This window comes from Trachemys scripta, chromosome 6 (genome assembly GCF_013100865.1).
Source record: "Trachemys scripta elegans isolate TJP31775 chromosome 6, CAS_Tse_1.0, whole genome shotgun sequence".
Classification (NCBI taxonomy): domain Eukaryota; kingdom Metazoa; phylum Chordata; order Testudines; family Emydidae; genus Trachemys; species Trachemys scripta.
The window spans coordinates 127,396,618-127,403,728 of NC_048303.1; positions in this window are offsets into that span (position 1 = coordinate 127,396,618).

Below are 7,111 nucleotides of genomic sequence, written 5' to 3' on the forward strand. Positions count from 1 at the left end.
GCCAAATAAAGGGAGTTTTTCCCAAGTTAGTCCTGCAGGATTTCTCTCACAATTTTAGGATACTTATTAATATGACAGGCATGCTTGGAATCAATGTTCCAGATTAATCACAGCCAATAGCTGAGGTAAGTTCCCTCTCAGATTTCCTTGTAGTGTAGTCAGCAGTACATTCCACAATTGCCTAGTCGAGGCCAGGATTTGGGAAGGCCCCTGATGGTGACACTATCAAATCACACAACTATAAATTGATCCCACACCCTCTGTGCTTTTGATGACCATCATGGTACTCAGTATTGCCATGGAGATGTTCAGATGTGTGGCCTGCTCTATAGCAGCTTTGCTCATCTCCAGCTCCCAGTTGCTCCTGCCATTATTTCACAGGACAAAGGCAAGATAGAAGCCCCGACAAAGCATAAATATTACACAGATGGGCAAACAGAGTCAGAATCCTGATGCATTGAAAAAAAATTGAGCCATGGAGATTCGGCTGATGATCACTATCCAAACTCAAAAACTATTTTTACCTCCTCTCCTCATAAATCACTTACACTTAAAAAGAAAGCCTCTGATTAAACGACCAAACGACTATTACAGAAACCAAAGATTTTCTAGATTTTTGTTTGTTTCACTTGTAGAATTTCTTGTCATATTTAATTCAATGCACTGGCCCTCTTAAAAATAACTAATCTTTATGCATACAAAAACTTGCAAAGATTAATCCCTGTGACCAATCAATACTCTCTAGTGGGCATGCATAATGAGAGGCTAAGCTTTCAGAACAGTCAGTCATGATCGTTACAAGCTTGGAAAATGATCTTCACTTTTAAATATTTGGGGAATCATGTAGTGTGCAGTGTGGTGTTCAGTTACAAACTTCCAGATGCCCTTCTTGGCAAGCCTCACCTCCAGAAGTGGCAGGGACACTGATATGACTTGAGGAGAGACTTATGACCAAATTATAAAAACAAGTAGAAACTAGTCCTTTGTATATTATAACTTAAGGTGCAGCCCCAATGCAAGGAGAGGGGAGTAAACTGCACCACCCCAGTAGTAGCGCCAGAAGGAAGTGTGTCTCAAACACCCCTCAAGTCACAATTGCTCCCTTAAGCACATGCAACTTTCAGCGTGTGCTTATGTCCCATTAAATTGTGGGTGAAGTAATAGGACTAAAGCTAATCAGGCGCTTAAGTGCTTTGCTGACTCAGGGCCACAATGTAGTGACCACTTTGGGAATTATATAAATATATAAACCTTTTACAGGCCCAATTCCACTGTCTTTATTCAGACAAAATTCCCACTGAGTAGGCTACACAAGGTTCCAATCATGCCCCACAATGCAATGCGCAGCAAAGCAGACACTTAGGATAAGCCAGAGATAGCCAGACTGATTCATGGACAACCCGTGGCCCAGGGAGAACTGTTTGGTTGCATGGTGCTGACTAACCCTAGGGCTAACCATGATAAGCTAATATGTTCTTAGACTTCAGTGCCTGCATCTACACTAGGTGCTAACTGGTGTTTAAAAACCCGTTAAAGAAAATGTCAGTTGATGTGTTTTAAAACATCATTTGTTTTCCAAGTGTAGATAAATCTGCTGTCTGCTTTTGCTTTTCATTTCATCTCCCCTTCCACCTCACCAGCCAGCTCTCCACAGGCCACCAATGGTCTCTGAATCACAAGTTTGGGAACTTCTCCCATAGAATCTGGCCATAGCTGGTCACCTGAGAAATTCCCTGTCTCCTCTCCAGTGTATGTGGAAATTCTTAACTGCAGTAAAGACATGACAGTTGCCTCTTTCACCAGCTGCTCCTGCCACATACCCTGGTGTAGGGAGCGTGTCAGGGGCAGCACTAGTTTAAGTTAGAGGAGCCCCTAGCATGCTCAGATTCATGCTCAGTTCAGGACCAGGGTTGGTGCAGATTGGTCCTACAGAATCAGGGACCTGGAACCACCTTCCCAAACCCTCCTGCATCACAGGGCATCTTGGTGCAGGAAAATATCTGCCCCTATAAATTAAAAAGGTTTTGACTGAGAAATGTTTGTTACATCTTGAAGAATACTGGTGGGTTTGACATCACTACTCACATGAGAAGTCCTGTGGAGTAAAGTCTCAGATGAGTAAAGTTAGGCATGTATATGTGTTAGCAGAATTGGGCCCTCAGGCACTGTAGCACTCACTAAGAATGCAGCTGTGGAAGGAAGGCTGGGTCTGATTCTGATCTCCCACTAGTTTGATTAACTATTGCAAATTTATTGACTACAGTAGAATTACTCTTGATTTGCACTTGCATGAGGTAGATCAGAATCAGGTCTGACAGCCTGTTGTAATCTGGGGTTGGAGACTTGACTGTGAATTTCCTCGCTTTTGGGTGTGACCATGCAAATACTTACACCCAAGTAACTTTACTTGTGTAAGTAGCACCATTGCCTTCAGTGGGATTATTCAAAGCTGATAGATTTTTCATGATCAGGAGGAAATTTTATTTTGAAATGGCAGTTTTAATGTACATTAAAGATCAGGTCTGTCAACCTTGACAGCGTTCCTTCAATAAAAAGGAAAATACTTTTGTTGTTGAAAAATGAATAAAGCTGTGAATATTTAAAATTAGGCTAAGTATTGACAAATATAAACCGTTTATACAGAAGTGATTTGTCTTTCAAACTGGAAATAAGTTACGAATTCACCTATTCTGGAGCTGTGTTCGCAGTGGGTTTCACTGATTTTGCTGTAACACCTTCCAGAAAGGTCCATTGCAATATTGTACTCATGGATGTAACAGCAACATAGAAATCAGAGCTTCTAAGCAAGCACAGCATAGGTCACTTAATATTGACTCAGTGGAAAATGTCACCCCAATGGGAGGGGGGCAACCCCTGGGCCAAAACACATGGTACTAATTTGGTACAACTGATGCCCATTTAATATCAATTGTCAATTGAAAATCACTGTTGTCCAAATGTATTTAGGATCTTGCAACTAGCTCCATGTGAGTGTATCCATGTGCCCAGGGAAAGCCTCCATGGTCACAGAGGTCCACACATACAGATCTAATTTCAGGATTGGGTCCTTACTACTAGTCACTATTCCCTGAGGCCCAAGAGATTTTTCATCTTTTCAGTTAACAGCACTGTATGGTTTTTGTTTCAGCTTGTTTTCCTTCAGCTCTGTAATTAATAATTTCACTTTGTAATAGTAAGGAAATGAAAACAAACACCTCTGTTTGGGTGATTTGATTTTAAGCTGAGGAATGTCAGATCAGCTACTGAAGAGTCTTGGATAATGGGGAAAAGACATGGGCGAATTGATGGTGACATTAAGTTGGACTGACTGCATCACTGTAATCAAATATTTAGAAAAGAAAGCTCAGGTCCTTTGAACAATAGATAATAATCACTGTGGCCATTTAGGTTTGCAATCTAGACCTTAACTTAACTGAAAGTAGTGAAATCTTAGGTTCAACTTTACTGCCAGTGAAGCAAACAGGAATTTTGCCATTGACTTTGAATGGAAGCAGTGTTGTGCCCTTAGAGAGTCAACAAAAAAAATTGCTACCAAAATGTATAGTTGTGAGCCTTGTTATGCTCACAAAGCAATAATTGTTCCAAATGTTGTAGAATGAAAAGAGAAGAAAATAAACAAACAGATTCCATAGCAGAAAATACTCTCTGCTGTCAAAGGACCAAATATAGTGGAAGCACCACAGTTCTACTACCTGTAGGAACTGGGCTGCAGAAAGAGCATGCAGGTGGTGGTGGTGATGCCACATCTCCCACAGCCAACATCTACAGTGACCTGCTTTATGGAAATGAAGAGGCTATGTATTGGCCGTAGGATTGCCAAGGGTGTGACCACTGCGTTTCTGTCCTGCTCAGATCCACTGGTTCCAAATTCTGCAATGGAGAAGCAGATGGTAGAGTTGCCCCAGGGCCTTGCCCTATACACTAGGGGAGCATTATGCTCTTTTTCATCCCCTATTGATTCCTCACTTAAAGCCCAAGTAACAGGCTTTGATAATTTCATCCTAAGAAATGAAATGTCTTTGGATTTGATAGAGACAAGGTGGGTGAGGTGATATCTTTTATTGGACCAACTTCTGTTGGGGAGAGAGACAAACTTTGGGGCTTACACAAATTTTCTTCAGGTCTGGGAAATTAGCTTTGGACTTGATTCTCATTTACACTGATGCCATTTTACATCACTCTGCCAAGGTAAAAGGGCCTTAAAGTGGGCATTGGTTTTATTTAAGCCATCTTTAAAGCCCCTGTATGCTGGCAGAGAGGTGCAAAACAGCCTCAGCATAAATGAGGATCAGATCCTATATTTGGGAGGAGAAGTTTGCAATGTATAAATTGCAACCATACACAAATGATAAAAGGGATTGTTTATGTTTAACTGGTTCTATTTGATTTCAGTGGTAAAGGGTAGTGCAATTGATGGAAATTGAACTATTCACTACAAGACATCAACATTTGTACTGACCTATTAACTACAAAACATCTATATTTACATGTAGAAAGCAGCATTTAAGGAGGTTTGATTGCTTTAAATTCAAACACAGCTAAATGAAATGCTAAAGTACAATTAAAGGTTTTAGCTGCAAAACAAAAAATTAGATACAGTAGCACGCAGTAGTAGTAAAAGAGGGTAAATGATGTTTTAACTTGTAAACAAACAACCAGTACAAAAACAACAAGTGATATTAGATGTGCTTGAACATCACTCTCTTTTTGAAGGACCCTGAATACAATGCAAGCAAGTTATTCTCTGCTGTCAAGAATGCTGGATTCCTATTAGCAACAGTCAGAAGTTTCAGAGTTACAGCCGTGTTAGTCTGTATCCGCAAAAAGAAGAACAGGAGTACTTGTGGCACCTTAGAGACTAACAAATTTATTAGAGCATAAGCTTTCGTGGACTACAGCCCACTTCTTCGGATGCATATAGAATGGAACATATATTGAGGAGATATATATACACACATACAGAGAACATAAACAGGTGGGAGTTGTCTTACCAACTCTGAGAGGCCAATTAATTAAGAGAAAAAAAAAAAAAAAACTTTTGAAGTGATAATCAAGCTAGGCCAGTACAGACAGTTTGATAATAGGTGTGAGAGTACTTACAAGGGGAGATAGAGTCAATGTCTGTAATGGCTCAGCCATTCCCAGTCCTTATTCAAACCGGAGTTGATTGTGTCTAGTTTGCATATCAATTCTAGCTCTGCAGTCTCTCTTTGGAGTCTGTTTTTGAAGTTTTTCTGTTGTAATATAGCCACCCGCAGGTCTGTCACTGAATGACCAGACAGGTTAAAGTGTTCTCCCACTGGTTTTTGAGTATTTTGATTCCTGATGTCAGATTTGTGTCCATTTTTTAGTCAGAAGTTTGTTTGGCTGTCTGGTAAAAGTGAGTGCCAGAGCCCAAGGTGCAGTGGATGCAGACAGCAATGCTACACACACATTCATTCTCACTACGAGGCTCCTCCTAAGTCTCACGTGGACTGCAGAGAAATCCACCAATTTCTGATCCTCAGTGCTGCTTGGGAAATCTTGCAAAATTATCAGAGACATTCATCAGTTTAAGCACAAAATCGAATCCTCCAATTTACCATGCTAATGATGATAATGATCCAAATATTTTACTTGTTCATTAAAAAGTTCTACTCACCCTGCATAAAGAGGGTGAATAGAACTTTGCAAGGCATCCTGGGATAAGAAGGATGAGGGATTTTGTTATTATTTATAGTATAGTAATTGGAGCATTCATATATGTTGACATCTAAATGACATTAACATTGATATTTAATGGGGATTTTACATGTGTCTGTGTGTGAGAGAGACAAGGTGGGTGAGGTAATATATTTTATTGGAACAACTTCTGTTGGTGAGAGAGACAAGCTTTCAAGCTACTCAGAGCTCTTCTTCAGGTCTGAGAAAGGTACTTTGGGCTTGTCTTCACCTACAGCGGGGTAGCTGCTCCGGTGCAGCTGTGCCCCATATTGCTAGTTAATCCACCTCCCCAAGAGGCAGTAGCTATGTTGATGGGAGAAGCTCTCCCATCAACATAGCACTGTTTACATGGGAAAGCGGGGGGATTAGGCTGGTATAAGGAGGTTGCTTCGGTGTGTAGATTTGTCACATCTCTGAGCAACATAGGTCTGTAGTGTAAACCTGGCCTTAGGGCTTGTCTACACTATACAGCTTTTAGCGACACGGTCATGCAGTGTAGTCACTGTTTGTCCGCTTGCCTGCTGACAAAAAACTTCCACCCCCAACAAGCAAGCAGCGTTTGCATTGTCGGCAGGAGACTTGTTGTGTCAAAACTTTTGTCTTTCGGGGGGAGAGAGGGAAAGGCTAACACCTCTGAAAGACAAGTTTGTCCTTCAATTGCCAGTGTAGACATAGCCTTAGAGTGTCACAGCTAAATACGAGATCCAACAGATAGACTATGCACTCACTAAGGGACCATTGAAGGTGAATTGGCCCGTTAACAAACCTGTAGTCATAGGACGAGAAAAGGGTGGGGGTTAATGGGTTACAGAGAGAGAGAGAGAGACATATTTAAGCTCCATTGAAGTATACTAAGACAGAGGACTGTTTTATGGAGGCATCATAAAAAGAGTATGGTAACACTTTTGCTAAAATATGGGGGACAGATGCCCTCCATGTGTAATGCTCATCACAAACCCCCATGTGCTCACGCTCCTGTGTATTATACTGTACAACACTCGACAGTAGTAGCAGCCGGGCAGAGGACCCTGGATCCCAGCTCCTCCTCCAGTCTCAACTGCTCTTCATTCACGCCCAATCCCAGAGAGCCCCGCAACTGCCGCTTCCCTCCTCAATCCTACCTCCTTCCAACAGCCCCTTCCCCCAATCCCAGTCCTCACAGTCCCAACCCAACCCTAACCCAGTCCCCCTTCCCAGCAGTCCCAACCCTAACCCAGCCCCCTTTCCCCCAATCCCAGCCCCCCCAACAGCCCCTTCCCCCAATCCCAGTCCTCACAGTCCCAACCCAACCCTAACCCAGCTCCTCAACAGTCCCAACCCTAACCCAGCCCCCTTTCCCCCAATCCCAGCCCCCCAACAGCCCCTTCCCCCAATCCCAGCCCCCCAC